The 20,119-nt window shown below is 47.4% G+C and overlaps 1 protein-coding gene and 1 pseudogene across 6 annotated transcripts in view; one reads left to right on the top strand and one right to left on the bottom strand.

The window, feature by feature from the left end:
• The window catches only part of Foxn3 (forkhead box N3), a 440,054-nt gene that overhangs the window by 215,188 nt on the left and 204,747 nt on the right, over positions 1–20,119 (top strand). The window lies entirely within an intron of this gene.
• LOC101589958 lies at positions 17,258–17,593 on the bottom strand (annotated as a pseudogene).

The raw sequence follows: 20,119 nt of genomic DNA, 5'->3' as shown, positions 1-20,119 counted from the left end.
CATGTGGGCGGCGGAGGCTGAAGGGTCGCCGTGAGTTTGAGGCCAGGCTAGGCTACATAGTGAGCTTAAGGCTATTCTGCACTGTATAGTGAGACCTGGTCTCAGAAAAACAAAAGGAAAAAGAAAAAAAAATAGAATGGATGAGTTGAGACAAGGATTGCTTGTTTACCATAGAAAATCCAAACTAGAACAGTTGAAACGAGATAGACACGTATTGCTCCATCACGTGAATAAATCTGGAGGGACTGGACGGAGATCCACATTTCTCTGTTTGCTTTGCTGTTTTTCGTCCATTGCTGGTTCCCGTTCTCATTCTTCTCAAGGCTCAGGTGGCATCAAGCAGCATGTACTCAAGCAGCACATACTCCTTTCAGGAAGGGGCATTTAGGGGAAATGCAGATGTGGGGGTGGAGGAGTGGGAGTCCTGCAGAGTTAAGAATTGTGAGGATCTTTCCCAGAAACCCAGCATTACACTGTTTTCATTTCTTTGGCAAGAAACTGGTCATATGATCTCTTTTAGGTGCAAGGAAGGCTGGGAACTGTAGTCTTTTTGGTGCGACTGTTGCAACCCTAATTAAAAGGCTGGTTGTTATTAAGTAAGCGTGGGGTTTTCTGCTACAAAGTTCTAGATACTTAGGAAACCAGCTTGGCTGGATCCAAAGGTTGTGTTGGAAGTGTTAGAGCAAAGGAGGGGACAGAGGTGGTGACTAGTTTGCCTAAATAGAATGGGAACTTGTTGGAAGAGGAGGATTCTAAGTGGAAAACTTTACATTGCACTGGTAACTTAGATAGCAGAGACATTGACTCTTTTTTATTTTAAGCATTTCAGTTAACCAATATTTTGCTTCTCAGTACACTGGTTAAATTGCATTTAGTATTTTCAAAAGCAGTACTTTGACAGAGGTAAAGATGTAGCCTGTGCCATGTATGATAAGAAGAAAAGCAAGAAAATACATGGTTGAAGATAGTAACGTCTAAAGTCCTTTTCTAATAACTTGATGGCTTGCTAGGTAAGACTGCGGGCAGTTCTGAGAACAGAATGAAGTCTTTGATTTTTGAATGTTTGAGTACCTTCGTGTATGAACCCAGCAGGAGGCAGTAACTACAGGCAGAGAGAGGCGCCGCTGCCAGGGGGAGGCCCTTCAGGAGCCCTTGCTTCTCCCCTTTGCCTGCTCACTTGGGGTGTGAGTGTGTGGTCCCCTGGGGGCCCCGGTCAAGTTCTGTGCTTCCTTCTTTTTGGAGCTCCATGCAGTGCCTCCTAGAAGGCTGTGCGAGCCCTTCTTTAGGGGCAGGACTAATAAATGACTTAACTAACAGCATTAGAAAACACCCAGCTAGCAGAACATTTGCATGTGCTTTTTCTTTTTTTCTTTTTCTTTTAAAAAAGGAAAGGCCAAGTCATGTGACTGCTGACCGAGATTGTGGATAGAGTGGGAGGAAAAACAGTTGGGAATGTCTGGGAGTCAAAGTCCAGAACTGTGGCACAGAGTCACCTTAAGCGCTCCCTGGAGCCTTCATCAAACACCAGGTTCCTCCACGTCTCCCTTCGATGGAGTCATTTAAAGGAAGGACTGAACAGTTTGCAGAGTCAAAATATAAACTCTGCCCTCGCAAAAGCAGCAGCCTCAGCCATTCTAACAGTGGTCCATTCATGCTCCATTCGCATCTGTGGAGTGCAGGTGCTGTTGCGAGTGGTTCTGGGGCTAGCTGGTGACAGGGAGCCACCCACAGGGTGGAGGTGGGGTGCAGGCGCCAGGGAGGAATATCTTTTCTTGAGACTTTCTCTCATGGTGCAGGAAAGAGGTAAAGGAAATTCTACGGCCTCATTCAGGACAAGGGTCAGACAAAGGTGAATGTGCACATTTGGGTTGGGAGAGAGATTGGAGGTTACAGCAAAATTCTCTTTTAACCATGTTGAATTCGAGGTAGGTTTTGAAGATCTAAATGGAGCCATCAGGTAGAGAGTTTGGTATGTGAGATTTTAGCTCAATAGGAAGTTGGGGTGGAGTTATGAATCTGGGACACAGCGCATAGATGGTGGAAACTAAAAGGGGATTTCTGGATTACCTCTCAGTCAAAAAGGAGGCGAAGTCAAACCTTTATCGTATTTCTTTGAGTTTTTTGATTTTTGTCACGAGAATGCAGTTTTTAAACGTGTTGTGGGCTGTTGCATCTCTGAAAAGACAAGAGAAATCCACCCAGTAAACATCCCATTTAATAAAGCCCCCTACCCCAGGACTTCTGTGAGTTCCCTGCCATCTGGTCCCTGGCTGGAGAGAGAAATTTTTCTTGTATATGTGTCTCCATAGCAACGAGTTTGCAGTTGATATGGAAAGTAAGCAGTTGCCTTAGCAACGGAGTTACTGATGTGGTAGCTTCCTCGCTTTCTGGGAATGGATAAGCTGACCAAACTAGACTAGATGTGTCGGGTGGGGCTGCACACGCTGGCCCTGCTGGTGTAAAATCAGTCCAGCCCTGAAAGAGATTGCAGCCCCTCCTCTTGCAGAGGCCAGGCTTGGAGTGGTAATAAATCAGACCAAAGTAGTTGCTGTCAGTTGAAATAGATTATAAGAAGGATCTCCTGGAGGAATGTTTTTAGTTTAGCTTAATGGAGAGACCTGTGATCAGAGCGTCTTTGGTTGCAAGAAAAAGCCACCTCAGTTGCCTTCAGTAAAAGAATGCTTGTCGCAGAGACATAATAATTATGTAGCCGACCAGGGACAAAAAGCAATAGAGCATAGTCCCCGGTCAGAGGTGCATGGAGTGGCCCCTCTGCCCCTCTGTGGCCACGTGTGTGCTCATCCTTGCCTTGGCTGGGGACCGGTGCACATTCCTCTTTGTGCCTAGCTCTCTGTCCATGTGGCTCTTGATTCTGCCCCTTCCACCAGTGACTTGCTGAGCTAGAATGTCATTGCCAACTCCTGTGAGAATGTGACCCCCCACCTGCCCCAGTGTCCAGCTGTCCACACAGTCACATCTATACAGTGTTCTTGTCATCATAGCAGACACAGACTCATGCTCTTCCTGGGTCGTTTGTTCAACTGTGGGTAAAACAGAGGCTGCCTGCTGCCCCCTACTTTCAACACCCCTTCATCAGGGTAGAGCTGGGCTGGGCTTGAAACATACTATCATATAGCACTTCTGTGGAGTCTTTGATCTTTTTGAAATCATTTTACTACTGAAAATAAAAATAATCAGGAACTTTTGAGGACTTGGTGCCTTCTTGTCGCAGTGAACACCGTAGACTATCTCAATAGGGATGGGACTGAGCACGCCAGAGAACGTTGGGACTATCCTGAGCTGCTGTGCGTGTTTACATTGTCCGCGGTGGCTTCATCTCTCCTTCATTCATTCCCTTAGATCTGGGGCACCAGTTCCCAAACAAGTAAAGCTTTTCTTTGGTGGCTACTTGTTCCTGTCAGCTGCCCTCAAATTGCTCATAATCACAGGGTTGCATGATTGCCAGAAATTATGAACTGTAGCCCTCGATCTGGACAGGAATAAATCTCAGCTATCCAGCACATCTTGTCTTAGTTTTCAAAATCAGGAGGTTGGGTAATAATTGTTGCTAAGTGTCGCGTAGGAGCCCGTGGCATCATACCGATATTTTCAAAATGAGAAAAAATGCTCACGGGTGGGGACTAGGAATACAAGAAGATTACAGAAGTCTGGTGGAGGAGGCCAGGTGAAAATTAAAATAGTCTAGGAAGGCTACCAAGTATCATTTTCCAAGGGATTGGCCAGTGGTCAGAATTCCATAGGTTGGGGCTCCAGACGAGAAAGCCACAAGGTACAAGAGGAATCCTCGAGGGAACACAGTTCTTTAGCTAACAATGGCTTCAGCTGGGGCTGGTGATGATGGGGAAAGAGAAAGTTCTTTAGGTCATCAGAGCTGGCTTGGACCCAGAGGTGGCAATACCTATGAGAGGATACCAAGTGTGACATATTCACACGGCCTGCGGTAGGCTCCTGCTGGAGTTGTACAGGACATTTGTGTCCATGGTCTTTAGTCTTTGCACTAGCTGTAAGGTAGATATTGTATACTTTTTGCAGAAGGGGAAACTGAGGCTCAGAGCTGCTCACTGACTTGCTGAGATGATATGACCAGCTACTGAGCCGAGATCTGAGACATCGTTATTTTTGCTTCTCTCCAGACAGTGGGTTCCTGTGGTCTAGAGAGGGAAACAGATGTCTGAAAGTAGGCGGGGTTGGGCTGTGGGGTCTTGAATGCCACCTCAAGGGGCCTGGATTTGTCCCCAGGGCTGGGAGAGCCCTGGGACATCTAGCCCAGGCTCGCCCTGTGAGGTGGAAGACAGTGGAACAAGGCTCGGCTGGCCTGCTTAGCCAGGTGTGCATCTGACCAGACGTCTCAGGGCGGGACCGTCCCGGAGGACTAGTGCCTTCCCCTCCTGTCTGCGCATCTCATGGTGAGGCAGTCCTGGTTATCACAGAGCTCGGAGCACCTCAGTGAGGTATGGGCATTGCGCTTCCTGTGATTTCCTTTTTCTTTCCTCCCCTAGCTCCTGCCCTGTACAGGTCATATCCCTGGGCCCTCTCCCCTCCACGCTTGTCCCTCGGTGGCTGTCACTGCCTCTTTTCTGCCTCATTCGGGACAAGCTCACGGGCTCTGCAGGTGTGATTTATCGCCAGATGGTTATTTTGTTAGCAGTGGTTGAATTTGATGAAATGCAATCCTGGCTGCTCTTTTCCCCCCCCCGTGTAAAATGGTTGGCTTATTTTGTGTCATTTGTTGATCCTGGTGCTGAGGTGTGATGGTTTGTTGGGGACCTCTGCTTATGACCCGGCTGTGGCAGATTGAGGACAACGCTTGCCCTCATATTCTGGGAACCGTCATGAAGGTTCTCAAATAATCCGTTCAGAAACAGCAGCTTAGACCAGCATGTGGTGTGCTCCTGCCATCCTGACACTCAGGAGAGGTTGAGGCAGGAAGCTCACTGTGAGTTCGAGACCAGCCTGGCCTACAAAGTGAGCTCAAGGCCAGCCTGAACTGCATAGTGAAACTCAGTCTCAAAAGAGACCAAAAAAAAAAAGGGGGGGGGGGAAATGACAGCTTAGTCACATGACCTTGTTGTTGGATTTTTCCTGGTGCCTTGTATTTATCTGCCTAAGCAAGAGCTGCCGGCTGAGTTGAGCCCCTCTGAAAGATATGTTGACATTCTAATCTCTGGTACCTGAGAATGTGACCTTATTTGGAAGTAGGGTCTTTGAAGAAGCAATCAAGTTTAAAATGATGTCATACTGGATTAGGATGGTCTTTAATCTAATGAAATCATGTCTTTACAGAGAAGAGGCACAGACACAGACTAGTGGGGGGAGAATGGCGCAGCAAGGTGGGGGCAGACACCTGGATTTTAGATTTCGGGCCCTTCAGTCTGTAAGGAAATAAATGTCTGTTCTTTGCGGCTGCCCACTTCGTGTGGCATTCTGATGTAGCAGCCTTGGGAAACAGAGATAGCAAACAAAGAACAGCAATGAATTTCTATCCCCACTGAGAGACTTTAGGACTGCAGGGGAGAAAGGTGGTGCGGTGTGAGGAGATGACCAGCGTCCTTGCCCAGAGCAGGCACTGCGGCTTTGAGGGTGTTTGCAGCCGCCCAGGGGGAGCTGGTGATAGTTCGGGGTCTGCCACTCAGGTCTGTCTCCTGTGCTTCACACGTCTCACTCCTAACCGTGGTCCGCTCATTGAATATGTTTGAAACCTGACTGCATTGGCATTCAAGGGAAAGAAGGCGGCTGTGGGCCATCGCTAATCCCAGTGCTCTAGGAAGCTGAGGCAGGAGCATCGCAAGTTTGCTGACTCTGCAACTTTGTGACTTAGTGAGGCCTTGTTTCCCCAAAGGCAAACAAAACACAGCTCAGCACGTGGGGAGGGGTCAGTGCAAAGGCCCTGGGTTCGATCCCTAGTACTACATAACACAGATTTAGCTACTCTTACATCAGTCTTATGTATGCTTGGGAAGGTGGCCTTCTTCACATCCTGGACTTTCTCAGCTCCCACTTTTTACTTCCTCTTCGGGTTGTTTATAGGTGTAGCCTGGTCCTTTTCTCAGCCTCTTAGCACAGGTTTCCCCCTTTGTAGGACTGTCCTGTTGCCTGTTCCCCCGTTTCTGGCCCGTGCCCTGCTTGCCCAAGAAGGAGCTCCCTGCCCCAGCCCTGGGAGGTGGTTCTTGCTACTCGGATGTCGGCTTGACTTGGTACTACCTGGTGCAGTTGTGTCCAGCGTCTCTTACTTAGACCCTCTCTCAACCTTGGCCCGAGGGTGGGGGTGGCTCTCCTCCACTGGGTTGCATGCTCTTCAGGCAGACCTCTTTAGATGGAACCTGAGATCACAAGACCCAGTTTATACAGCCATGAATACCCAAGGCAGATGAGTTCTTGATACGGAAGCAGAGTGACTAGATGGATGGATCCCTTTGCAATTATTCATGTATTGGCTGCTTTGTTCGCGATGACTCAGTGTTTGCATGACTTCAGTTTTACTAAGCATCTGAAGGCACTTTTGTGGAGTGTCTTCCATTCTCTGATGTAATAACATGTCCTTTCTATCTAGAGGCAGTTGTGTCCTTTAACCCAGGCTGCTTTTTGAGAAGTGAGACTTGCTCCCTGCTCTTTAAAAGCCAAGGTTGGCTGGGGGCTGGTAATGGGCTTTGGGCTCAAGGTGATCCTCTGTCCCTGAGTTTTACCCTCCACAGTTGGCCCCTGGAGACTAAATAAATACAGCCAGGTACAGTGGCGCAGACCTGTAATTCCAGGGCTTATGAGGCTGAAGCAGGAAGATTGCTGTATTGAGTTTGAGGCCAGTCTGGGGCTACATGGTGAGCTCAAGGCCAGCCTGAACAATAGAGTGAAACACTATCTCAAAAAGAAAGAAGAAAGTAAATATAGCTGCCGATACACAGGCCTTCTAGATGCACGGTTAATCCCAGAGGCTGGAGAGAGAACCTTCTGGAAATATTGTCTCCTTACACTGTCTCAAGCTCATCTGTTCTGAACTTGGTGTTCCTTTTCTTCAGTGACTTTCATTAAGTAGTGAGTATTGGAGCTTTTGAGAGGAACTAAAGTCAATGGAAGTCTGGCCTTGGCTTTGGGGAGGTGTCCCCACCCCTAAACAGGGCTGGGGGGCTCAGATTTGTAAGGAGTTTTTTAGTGCAGCTGCTCAGGGCTGCAGCAGGGGAGGCTCAAAGCTCACAGGGTTCCTGGAGATTTTGGTTGTACAAGTGGATTCAATTACTTTGGAGCTTCCTTGGGCCATTTTTATTTTCTTTAACACCTGATATTTTATTTTGCTAGGCTCCCCCCTCCAATAAAGGCACATTCAATAATAAGAATTCTCCAGTATCCAATACAAAATGATACTGCTTGTCAGTTTGAAGAAAAAGCAAATTGTCTGCTCTGTGTGTTGGGATTTCCTTTCTTTTTTTTTTCTTTTTTTTAAGAAAAAAAGCAGCTTAGAGAAAATCCCTGAACATAGTCTCCTGATTGAAAAATATATTAGTGGATTTTGCTGCTTTATCATTTTCTTAAAGTAACAGTTTTCTTTACTTAAGAAAACATCTAGCCATCTCACTATTGAAGTACATGGCCAAAAACATTCCCCCTGCAGGGGTTTTTTAGGGTTTACACAATTAAGCAGAGGTCTTTATTTCATACAGCTGTGCAGTTGGGAAGGCCATCAGTATTCCTTGTGCCCAGCCCTCTGCTGGAAACCAAAGTTAGAGGTCCACGACCAGCTTGTGTCATTGTTGTGCATCCTTTGTGGTGGGTTTGCTGTGATGACCCACCGATGCCTCCTGGCCACTATTTGTAGGGCAGAGTTGGCTGTGTGTGTATAATCGACAAATGTATATGCTTGGCTCTTCTGCCATGGTCCAGACCAACCAATAGATAATTTTGAACGCTGTTTCCATCTGTGTATGTTTTATTTGTGTAACCATTTAAATTGTTTATGTACTTTGCCCCTGTTTTAGCAAAATGAAAATGACAAAAGAAAGGTTAATAGTAAGAGTTATTAAAGAAAGCATCGATCTACACACATCAGTTGGGGAAGGGATGGAAATGGTGTAAGAAGGCGTCTTTCTTCTTGGTGGGGTGCTTGTGGAAGTCCTTGGGTGTGAAGGAAAGAACAAGATGAAAGAGCACATCTGACTTGCTGGGGAAGTGTTGTGATAAGGTTGAGGATGTTTGGAGATTTATAGTCTTCCTTTTGTGTGTTTGCTGTTGATGGTTGAAGGCTTTGAAACAGGGCTACTCCTTTACACAGGTCTTTGACATTTGCGCATTTCAGGAAAGCAGGACAGGGGGAGGGGAAGGGTTGCTCTGAAATCCCAAATGGATATTCTGTGTTTCCCCCTGGACCGCCGTTCTGCCTGCTGGAGTCCCCGCTTCAGTGTTTGCATTTCAGAAAGGCAGACCGTCGGCTCCTCAGCGCCTGTCCTTCCCACCTCACCTTGCTTCTTCCCCCAGAGCGTCCAGTGTTCCAGTTTCTCATGATTTTCTGTCTGGCCTTCATGACTTTGGACCTCCCATTTCTCTAGGATCCACTGATGGACACCACTTGGTGGCCCGGCACTGTGTGTGGTCAGGGCTCCGCCAGCACTGTTGACAGCTGTGTCTCCTGCGCTGTGTCTGGGGTCCATCCTGTCATTGCGTCTGTCCTCCCTCCTTCACAGTTGGCCCCTGAGACATCTCCTCCTCCCTGCCTGCATCCCCAGTACTGGGGCTTGCACTTAGGGCTTTTGCACTGAGCTGTATCCCCAGCTCTTTTTTGTTTGTTGACCAACTGTGTCTGTCTTTTCTTTTCTTTTCTTTTCTTTTCTTTTCTTTTCTTTTCTTTTCTTTTCTTTTCTTTTCCTTTTTTTCTTTCTTTGAGACAGGTCTACCTGAATCACTCTTGCTGAGCTGGAACCTGTTATCCAGCTTGTGTCTTAGCCTCCAGCGTGCAGGGATTATGGGAGTGTGCCACCCCTACAGCCTGCCTGCTGTGCCTCGGAGAGGCTCTCCACCAGCTGTGTTTGTGCCTTTTCTTGCCATCTTTCTGCTCTAAATCCAGGCTTCCTGCTTATTCTCTCCCAGATTGGAGGACAGTGCCTCACCCTGGAGCAGGGTGGGAGTGGGGGGCTGGCCTCCGAAGTTCTGCCTGGTAAGCGTGTGGCACTCTCGTTCTCCTGGCCTTCTGGGTGTGAATCCGGAAGGTTCCAGCCATGCCCAGCCCCAGCTTCTGGCCCTACGTGTGGCGTGTGGCTGCCCTGTCCCTCTATTCTGAAGTGAGCAGGGCAGCCTTCCCTGCCCTCCTCGGGCTTCACCTCCTGTCTTTGGACGCTGTCATGGCTGTACCTGCTGTCCAACCTTCCCGCTGGTTCTGCTAGCCAGAGAAGTGGGTCCCTGCCCTCCCTGACTTCCCAGCCTCTTCAGGCCTGCTGTTACCCTAGTCTGTGTTGTTTCAGGCTGCTGCTTCAGGAGTGCCTGCTCCCATGTGCAGGCGTGCCCTGCCTGCCCTGTGCTGCCGAAGCCACCTTGCGGCGTCCCCTCTTTCTGCTGCCTTTACTGGGCCCCTTCCCTTTCTGTAAGCCACAGGCCCCCAGCCTGCTCTTTCCTAAGGGCTCCATTTAGAGCCCATCTCCTTAATCTAATCTGCTTCTGATTTTATTAATCTCTCTCCAGCCCTTGGCATTTATAGTCTGTCATGCAGTTTATAATACACTTTACCATAAAGTCTGACTGCCGGTAATGGAATAAGGAGCAGTGCAGATGACGTTTAGGAGCGTGGAGGCTGGAGTCACAGACCAAGGTCTGAATCTTTGTGTCACCACTTGCTAGCTGTGTGTCTGTCCTTGAGCACATTCATCGCCGTTAAGGATTATCCTCAAATCACAGATGCGTGAATAAGAATAACTCACCTGATTGTTTAAGGCTTAAGTGAACTAGTACAATTCCTGGGTGATAGTACGCTCAGTAAATGTCATACTGATGTTGTTTCCTTTGTCGTAGTGTCCCTCAGAAATGTAACTCTCTCAGATTTATGTGCTCGGCCATCTTCTCCAGGGCGACCATAGCTGAAGATGGAGCTTTTAGAATGAAGGTTAAGTGGGGCCATAGGCTGGGGCCCTCATCAGATTGGGTTGGTGGCCTTAGAGGGAGGGGGGCCTTTTTGCTTATATAAGGGTGGTGAGAGCAGATTCTCCCTGCCCTGCACACACACTCCAGGAAAGGCCACAGAAGCACGCAGCGAGAAGGTTGCTGTCCTGGTGCCAGGAAAAGAATCCCTGTCAGGAGCCAAATCTGCCAGCGCCTTGATCTTGGATCGTGTAGACTCTGACTGGGAGAAAAAGACGTCCCTCGTAAGCCACCCAATCTGTGGCATTTCTTTACAGTCGCCTGAGCTGACTAACACAGTGTGCTGAACTTTTGCTGTAATTAGGTAACAGTTTGTCGAGCTGAAGTTACCAGGGCACTGACAGTGTGTTGGACAGGATCTCACTTAATCTTACATGTCGAATCTTTTGGTTCTGATAACCACTTCGGGAGGGAGGTTGGTTGAGTACAGTGTTGAGGTCCCCGGAGTCTAGCAGTGTCTGGACTAGAAGCATGACTTCATAGTGTGGCCCTTGAGAACAGGCACTTCCTGGAGGTGTGCGGTGCTGGATGTACTTTGTGATGTCAGAGGCGGTTTCTTACCTTATATGTTATCCACAGTGACATTTTGCAGGCCCAGACACCTCCAGACACCTAAATCACCTAAGGATGGGTCAAGAACGTGAGTTTTCTCCCACACTCCCCTGCTTCGTGGGTGCCAGCAGTGAGGGTTCCCACCTTGAGCCTGTTGGGGGGCCTTGCCAAGCTAAGGAAAGCAAAGGAGGCTCCAACTTGCTGTCGCTGGATATTAAACCCTCTGAGAGTCGCTGCCTCTCCTTCCCTTCCTCTCTCTCTCAGTGAGTAAAGCTGGCTTGTACCTGAATAAGCAGCCTACTCTTGTTGGCTTTCTCCTCCCTCTTGGAGCTAAATTTAAGAGACCAGGGAAATGTTTCTGCCCCCACCCCTGCCCAGCTTTGTTTTCAGAGAGAAATTTTTTCTTTGTCTTGGACTCAGTTTTACTAGTAATTGTTTTAGACCACCTTTTTTTCTCAGAAGTTGATGGATTTGGGCTTTCGGGAAAATAAATAGCTGTGAGCAAGCTAACTGAAGTTCAAGATGATAGAGTTAAAGCTTGTAGATTTCCAGGGCCCTGTATGTAAACATTGGCCAATATTTCTTACTAATGTGTTTGTAATGTACAGCCCATCTCCTTTTAATAAGGGTTGTCGCAAGACTTATGTGTTGCAAACAGACTGCTAAAGTGAAAATTGAAAGTAGACAAAACCTGTAGAGAGGGAGAAAACAAATATTCCAACTTCCTAAACTAATCTATTCTTTGAAATTAACTACTCTGACAGCCAAGGCAAAAATAGAAACTCTGCAGGTTATATAATTCTGCTTCCCTGGTAAAATCCCAGCTCCGGACAGAGGACATCCTCATTTACCAGTTTGTAGAAAGAATTTATTGCAGGGCCATTTCTCCACAGAACTTGAAGCTGTACGTATACTTTACAGCTGGTGTGTTACCTTGACTATAATTCAGGAAGTGATAGTCATGACCTTACTCTTTCTATTCCTTTAGACTTTGATAACACTCCCTTCTTCTAGAAGTCTTCCATAACATTCCCACCAATGTTGGGCTGGGTCCTTACCAATGGAGCCGTAGCCTGGGTTTGTCTTGGTCTCTTTTCATTCTTTCTGTTTCTTCCTGTTGCAGCTGGCCTCAATATGAGTAGAGCTCACTTCTGGTTTGTTGGTAGGCATGGAACTAATGGTTTTCCAGTTGGTGAAACCAAGTTGTGTGTGAAAGGCCTCCGCTGTTTTTTAGTGTCTGCCCACAATCCATAGCAGATCTGTCACACAGGAAATGAAACATCTCATTGTATCTGTGGCAGAGCTGGGTGTTGGGTTTGGGACAGGAGCTCTAAAGTCCGGTCCTGAGCCTTCCACTAAGTAGAAATACAGCTTGAGCATTTCACAGGTGTTTCCTCTTCTGCCAAGTGAGCTTTTTGGAGGTGAGAGAGAGAGAATTCATCATCGAGTCACTGTTCCATGTCCCTCACCCACCATTGCTGGTGGCACTTGGAAGCCACCACCTGTCTGTTGGTGTTGGTGTCAGAGAAGATGTGTGTTTAACAACTGTGAAGATTGCCTTGAAGGCGCTTGTCGTTCTAATGATTGTGGAAATTTCTCTGATTTTCTTCAGTCATCACTGTAGTGGCCTGAAGAACTCTTCCATTCTCCCTAGTGCATATCCACTTGGATGCTGAGAATATGCCCTTATTTCCACATACCGTCTTTGCAGTTATGAATAGCTCAGGTGAAGTCGTGTGGTGCTGAACTGGGCCCTCCATCCAGGGACTCGTGTCTTTCCAAAAAGAGGAGCAGAAGCACAGATACAGGCAGAAGGCCATGTGACCATAGAGGCCAAGATGCACAGCCACGTGACACAGCCACTGCTAGGGAATGCCATGGATCTTGGGCGGCTCCAAGGAGCTAGGAAGAGGTGTGAGAACCTTGTGAGGGAGCGTGGCCCCGCCGGCTCCTTGCTTTCTGATTTCCAGCCTGTGTTATTTTAAGCTTCTAAGTTTGTAGTTACCTATTATGGAAGCCCTACGAAATTAACACACTTACGGCAAATTTTTATTTAAAAATCACACACTGTGTGTGCGCTCTCAAATGCTAGCATGTTGCTCCTCATGGCTGTTTGTCTTTGCATGTCACATGTCGTAGAAAGGACCTGACATTTCTCTGTACATAAACATTTAGACTTTGATAAAAGGCCTCTTTTTTCCACTTAGTAGGTGAAAGCATATCACCTACTTTATGTTTTTGTGGTACATATGTTTAGTTCAGGATCCCTAAGGTCTAGCTCAGATTATTGAGAACCTGGCCTCTGCGGTGTAATTCACAGATGGTACTGACTGTAGCCAAAAAAGACAAAGAAAGAAAAAAATATACAAAACTATTCAAGTGTTCCAAGCAATAGGGTGTTGAGGCAAGGGTGTTGGACAGGGGCTACCATCTAGTGTGCCCCCTGTTTCTCCTGCTCTGGATTCAACAGGGCACCGTTCCTCCTGGTGATGATTCTCCTCCCTGTCTTTTATGTATCTTGGTGAAGGTGACCTCCAAAGATCTGCCCACATTTTCTTGGCCTCAAATCCCAGCCCTTCTGTTAGGTATTTTTCATGGGCTTTACTGATCTGAACACTCTACAGAGTAGGTGGTTACTGATTCCCTTTTATACACAAGGAAATGAATGCTCAAAGAGACAGGGAGGTTGCTTGTCCCAGGCCACAGCCAAGAAGCAGCAGAGCAGAATCTGAATCAAGATCCTTTGTGTCCAAAGTCCACTTGTCAGGGCCGGCGAGGTAGCTCAGCGGACTAAGTGCCTGCTTAGGCAAGTGCAGGGGCTGGTGTTTGATCCCTGGCACCACATGCCGCACAGGCCCCGCCCTAGGGCATACTGAGTCTGTGACTGAGTTCAGGCGTGGTGGCACACTTGAGCAGATGCTGATGGACACAGATGTGTTTGGAGGGGAACCTGCTGGAATGTAGAACGTGGGCGCCGGGGAAGGGGCTGGCATGAGATAAGGTTGGAAAGATGGGAAGTTGCTGTGTGGTGAGGGGCTTGACTTCTATACCTAGGAGTTAGGGTGCTTCATGTACCTGTTGAAGGCTTGGATTGTGCAAGGAGCAGAAGGTGGTGGCAGTGATGATTGGGGCATCAGGAAAGGGGAGGTGACATGGTAGAGTCCAGGAAGGTACTGTAAGGGCTGGTTGGACTGGTGCAGCAGTAGAAAGGGGCAGGCAGCATCAGACCTACTGTCATGGAGATTGATGCCATACACTTGGATGGGTGTTGGGTGGTGGTAGGAGGAGTGTGAGTCTGCTCAGAGGGGAGGGGAGGGGCCTGGGAACACATGCGTGGTGGGAAGCAGGAGGGGAGAATGGTAGGGAGCAAAGGGATGATTCACTTGGAGGAGGCGCTGGGTGGTGATCTGGTCATGGTGAACTCAAGGCCCTGAGGGTCACCTAGAGAGAATGCCTGCTAGTCAAGGGGTGTGTGGGCTGCAGAGATAACAGGCAGAGCTTGAGGAGTTGAGAGGGTCAGTGCAGGGCTGGCCAGTGTTGACATTGCATGCGCTCAAGCGCACCTCTCAAGGCCGTTCCTGGACTCAGGTGGGCTGCTGAACTTGGCCGTGTGCTTCATGGGTATGGGCAGTGGTGAAGATAGATGGCGAGGGCTGTAATGGTCATGTCATCTGGTGTTGTTGGAAGCGCTTTGTGAAATTCAAAACACATCAGTTGTCCGTGTGATTGTACTCTCAGGAAGGTGGAAGTGTAATCATTCTATGAGTTGCCTCAGGAATCATGGGAACAGTCCACAGTAGAGACTTACTGCTGTTCATCAGCGGTATCTGATAACGGCTGGTCAGCTACCTTTGCATGGACTCTCTTAGAAGGCAGCTTTGCTCTTGTTGAGTTTGATGCAGTTTGGCATGTAGAGCTCTGGCCATCTCAGGGCTGATTTTACCTCGAGTTCTCATGGGCAAGTGATGCAGTGACAACTCTGAAAGCCATCAGGGCCCTGCTTGTGGGCCATCGGGTTGATGATGCTCTCAGTACCATTTTTTTAGAGAAGGGTGACATCTGGGTATGTAGCCTCAGCGAACCCAGTGAGGAGCAGGTGACTACCTGCTCATGGGGCAGGATTCAGAAGCAGAGAAATTCAAATCCCCCTCACAGGAGGACAAGTTTGTGAGTCCACTGGGCAGTACTGTCACCACAGGGCTCCACCTGAATGTTGTCCTTAGGAAGTTGGAAGGTTGGCTGCCTTTTGACTTTAACATGGTAAAGAGCTGAGACTTATGAGTCAGCTTTCCGTCACTATAATAAAATAAACCTGAGCTAATCACCTTATGTAGAAAGAGGAAAGGTTCATTGTGGCTCATGGATTTGGAGTCTTTAGTCCATGGTCAGCTCTGTGCTTTGGGGCTGTAGCGATTCTGGCTGGAGTACCTAGCAGAGCCAGATGCTCTACCTTACAGCCAGAAAGTGAAATTGACAGAGAGGAAGGGAGCAGCATCCCACAGCGCCCTTCTAGGGTCCCACATTGCCAGTGACCCAACCTTCTGTGTCCCCCACCCCAAGAACCAACCTTGAAAGGTTTCCATTATCTAGTAAAGGTGACACTCTGAGGACTAAGCCTTTGATACGCGAGCTTTGGGGGAGATTGAAGGTCTAACTCCTAGTGAGCTTGGTGTGCAGAAAAATAGGATGTAGCAGGGATAAGGCTCCAGAGAGAGGCCTTAGGGGTCCACAAAGGATGAAGGCAGTGATGTGGGGGAAAGTTTCTTCTGTATTTCAATTAAGCTTGTTGTGGGAAATTTCCTTTTTTTTAAAATAAACTCAGTAGTTTATAGCGCCCTGGAATGGTCATTCTTCTCTGCTGGGCCAGACCAGCAGCTGTGTGCACTTGGATAAGCTCCTTCCTGCCAAGGTTGGGTCCCTTGTAGCCCAGGCTGGACTCAAACTCACAACAAACCTCCTGCCTCAGCCTGGCAAGTGCTGGGATTACAGGCGTGTGCCCCCCATGCCCAGCTTTGGGAACTTGCTGAGACCCGCCCAGCACTCACGCTGAGACTGTGGAACTGCTCGCTGTTCCCATAACTAGGATGTGATTCAGACCATATGAGTAAAGACGCCTGATGAGATCGTACTTTCTTTGCCTTTCTTACCAATTTTACTTGCATTTTTCTTTCAGTCTAAGAAAGTAGAAAAGGTATTAAAGAAATAAAGTGTCCCCTCTCATGATGATAAGCATGAGTATTTTTTTTTATTTTTTATTTTAAGGAGAAATGACTTTAATATATTTGAAACCTTTCAGCTCAGCTGTAAAAAAATCTAAAGTCTGATCACATGCAGCAGGCGGATTTGTGTGTTTTAAGTGTCTCTCCCAGGATGCCGCCAAGGCTGTCAGGAATGTCCCCAGACGTGGCTGGCTCGGAGACAAGCGGTCCTGTGGGTGCATGGGCGAGCGAGCCTGCAATTCCAGCAAGTCTGGGTGTTCCCAGCTGATGCCGCAGACGGGAAGTCATTCGGGGTGGCTCGGTGGCTCTCTCGGGTCCCACACCCTGCACGCATGCGCCACCCTGGGGTTTCCTTGTCGATGGGTGGATCACGCGCACGTGCGCGAGGGAGCAGAGCCTCTACCAACGTTTGTGTTTGGGGTCTAGTCTTCCACTTTCTCCAGGAAATCATTTCTGTTATATCAGTTGGCGGGGGGCACAGTAGCGGGGATTTTAACTTGCAAATGTACTGACGCACAAACCTGAAGGCTGGAAGTCGGAGAGCCACCTGCCAAGGCTGGTTTCTTCCAGACCTCTCTTCCTTGCCTTCGTTCTCCTGGCGTCTGCACGCGGCCTTCCCTCTGTGTCCCAAGTGACCTCTCATAAGGGCAAGATCGGATTGGATCAGGACCTACACGAATGGTCTCATTTTAATTATCTCTGTAAGACTTTATTTCTAAATAAAGGACCACAGTCACGTTTTGAGATCCTGGGGGTTAGGACTTGAGTGGGTGGAACGGCATGGTGGTGTATTGAGGACAGGGCATCCCGTCACCCAGGAGGATAGATAGAATAATAGGTGGGGGGTTGGTTCTGCCTAGGATAAAGCTTTCCACGCCGTGGTTGTGTTCCTTCTGCTTGTTTGCATTTCTCCTTTTTTCGTTATGCAAAAACTGACATACAGAAAAGTTGGAAAGATGGCGCTTTACCCCTAAAATTTCAGCATTAGTGGTCTTCTGTGTGACCATGATACAGCTTTTCCACCGAAGAAAAGTTGAAATAATTCCATAAGCCACCTCTCTAGTCTGTATTCAGATTTCTACAGAACTTCCCATGGTCTTTAATAACTTCTGATTATTACTTAAAAACTAAGATCAGTGAAGATATAGGCACTATAACTTTTTTTTTTTTAAATCCCTTTCATTCTGTTTAGTCTGGTATAATCTTCCCATCCCTCTTATTACATTAGTTAAAAACATTTTTCCCCCTGAAGCTGGGTGTGGTGGGGCATGCCTGTAATCCCAGCACTCTAAAAGACTGAGATAGTAGGATCACAAGTTCAAGCCCCACCCGAGCGACTTTTTTTTTTTTTTTTGGGTGGTGCACCTCACAGGTGCATTTATTCATGCCGCAGAGTAAACGCTGCTGATGGAGGTGTACAGTGACATTCTGTGCTCCCATCTAACACAGCTTGCTTAAATTTACAGGCAGACTGAGGCTTCATCTCGTGGGTACCCGAGAGCTGGTTAATGGTGACCGTGAGCAGGCGCAGGACTTGAACCTTTTAAGGCTTTGCTTCTTTTATCTGCACTTCTGATTTTATAAACAATGAAGCTCATCAACTCCATTCCTATCCAGATCTCCTGGTAGACTTGGGTATAATACGGCTTCATAGGGACCCAGACATTTTTAATTAAGCTTTGAAGCATCTCTGCAGGACCAACCGCCCAGCCCGAGCGACTTTTGACACAGAGAGACCCTGTCTCAAAATGAAAAAACGAAGAAGGGCCAGGAAGATAGATTCCTAGCAAGAAGACCCAGGGTTTAGTCCCGGGTACTGCCAATCGATGCATACATTCCTATATAATGTGGGATTTGCCTACCTCCTGAACTTGGGTGAATATTTTCTTGTATTTTTCAGCTCATCCCTATGTCCTCTGAAAGTGACATCTAGATACTGGTTCAGGGTCAAGCTTCTTTCAGCAGTGCTGGGCAGTTCTGGGCCCTGGGTCAACTGCCACACCTCACCATCTTGTCACTGGTTTTTGAACTGTGGCTGAGGTGAGGGGGTGAGGTCTCCCCACCGAAGGTGTGCTTCTCCTTTTGTACTCAGCAGACTGCCTTAGGGTGGCTCTGATACCACAGGCATGCCCGCTGGTGGTTCTTGCTGAAGTTATTTCAGTGGCGATTGTAAGTGGCGACTTTCTCTTGCTAGCCGATAGTTCCTAAAATGTAATCGTAATGAGTTGTTTTTGTAGAAAAAGTTTAGTGCAATAGTTAACTCTAGTGGAGGCCCACAAATCCCCCTCCGTGGCTCACTGTGGGTTTGCAGGGCTTTATTGATTCAGTGTTTTGGGGTCATTGTTCTGTGCCTTTGTACTAATAACTCTGTTATCCTACTTTTAGTCCATGACACCCTTTCAGGCTATCTTTACACCCCTGAACGTGTTTTCTTTAGCCTTTAAATTGTGTGCAGAAGCTGCAGAAAAGAATTCTTTGCACTTGAAGTAATGTTGCCAATTTATATCCTTAGTTAGGGTGCTTGCTTTTTCAGAATTTTAAATTGATGTGTTTTTGTAAAATCTGTATGTAATTTATACATAACTAAGTGTACTCATAGAATATATTTTAAATTTTAGGTATTCACCCCTGTAAAAATGACTGTAGTCACATGCGAGTCACTTTCATCACAAAAAAGTTCCCTGGAGCCTACATTTAGCCTTCAGGAACTACAAATGTAACTTCTTTATAGATTGGTTTTGTCTTTTCTAGAATTACATATTAACAAAATCATAGAATGATATGCTTTTGTGTCTCGGTTTGTTTTCTCAGCACATTGTTTTTGAGAGTAAAAAATGTTTGGGGGCTGGGGAGATAGCTCAGTGGTCTACCCGGGTTCAGTCCCTGGTACCGCATGCTGTGCAGGCCTGGAACCCTGGGTGCCTGTGCTGACCACCAAAACCTGGCATTCCCAGAGCTGGGGAGGCTGAGGCAGGAGGGATCACTACGAGTCTGAGCTGCATAGCGAGAGCCTGTACCAAATAAATAAGTGCTGTTTTGTGGGGTCACCGAGGCAGGGTCTCACTATGTACTCCACGCCGGCCTTCAGCTGACCGTGTAGACCAGGCTGGTGTTGAATTTTCAGGGAGCTTCTGCCTTAGCATCCTCCCCCGCAACCAGTGCTGTGATTATGGCTGTGACCACTCCCACAAAAATGTGACATTGTGAACCAGTACCGAGTTCTTTTGTTGCTGAGTGGTATTCCATTTTATGGACATACCACAAAGAGTTTATCCAGGAGCCAGTTGGTGGGCTGTGAATTCTTTCCAGTTAGGGGGATATTATGAATACAGCCGATCTGAACATTCTTGTACAAGTCTTTGTGTGGATGCAGCACTGCGTTTTAGAGGAAAGGTCTAGGAATGGGATCAGCAGGTTGTACAATAAGTGCATGTTTGACTTGATAAGAATAAACTGCTGTAGTGTTTTTCAGAGTCGTTGCACAGTTTACAGTTTTGCCAACAAGTTGTAGGTGTTCCCATTGCTCTTCCATCTATCCAACACTTGGTGTTGTCAGGCCCTTAATCCATTCCAAGCAGCATGGAATCATATATTGTTATTTTAAGTTGTATTTCTTAACCTTTGATCTGATCCACTGTTGAAATAGTGAGATCATTAGAAGTTGCAAAGTCAAAACTTTATGAAAATTAAATATAGTGAAAGATCAGGCTTTTCATTTTTTTCCCTCTCAGTCTCGCTATGCAAAGTGTGGTCTGAGTGATTTGCAAATCTCTTAAGAACCTACTACACAGTAGGGTACTGGGTGCACCAACTGTGGGCCATGAGTTTCCAAAAGTGGAAACAGCTCCTACTTTCACGGAGCTTATGTGTTGGCCAAGGAGAGAGACGTGAACCAAATAGCCACACAAGTAAGTGTGGAATTACACCCCGGTGGTGTGTTGCCTAGGAAGGCTCACGCCGAGAGGGCTGCAGTTACTGTATTCAGATATTGGTTTCCCAAGAGAAAGACATTCTTGCCTGTGTGCTCCCTCCCTCAGCACCTGTTGCAAAATACTTCCTCTAAAATGCTGTAAGTCCAGGACCTGTGTGGACAGGCTGGACCCTGGGAAATCAACTAACACTGCACCAGAGGGACGTGAGGTTCACTGGCAGGCAAGGATAAGCCACTCTCAATCATTTGGTAGTGGAGAATGTGCCGCAGCCTTATTCTTTGC

This window comes from Octodon degus, unplaced genomic scaffold (genome assembly GCF_000260255.1).
Source record: "Octodon degus isolate 3935 unplaced genomic scaffold, OctDeg1.0 scaffold00070, whole genome shotgun sequence".
Classification (NCBI taxonomy): domain Eukaryota; kingdom Metazoa; phylum Chordata; class Mammalia; order Rodentia; family Octodontidae; genus Octodon; species Octodon degus.
This window is presented reverse-complemented; position numbering and strand designations above follow the sequence as displayed.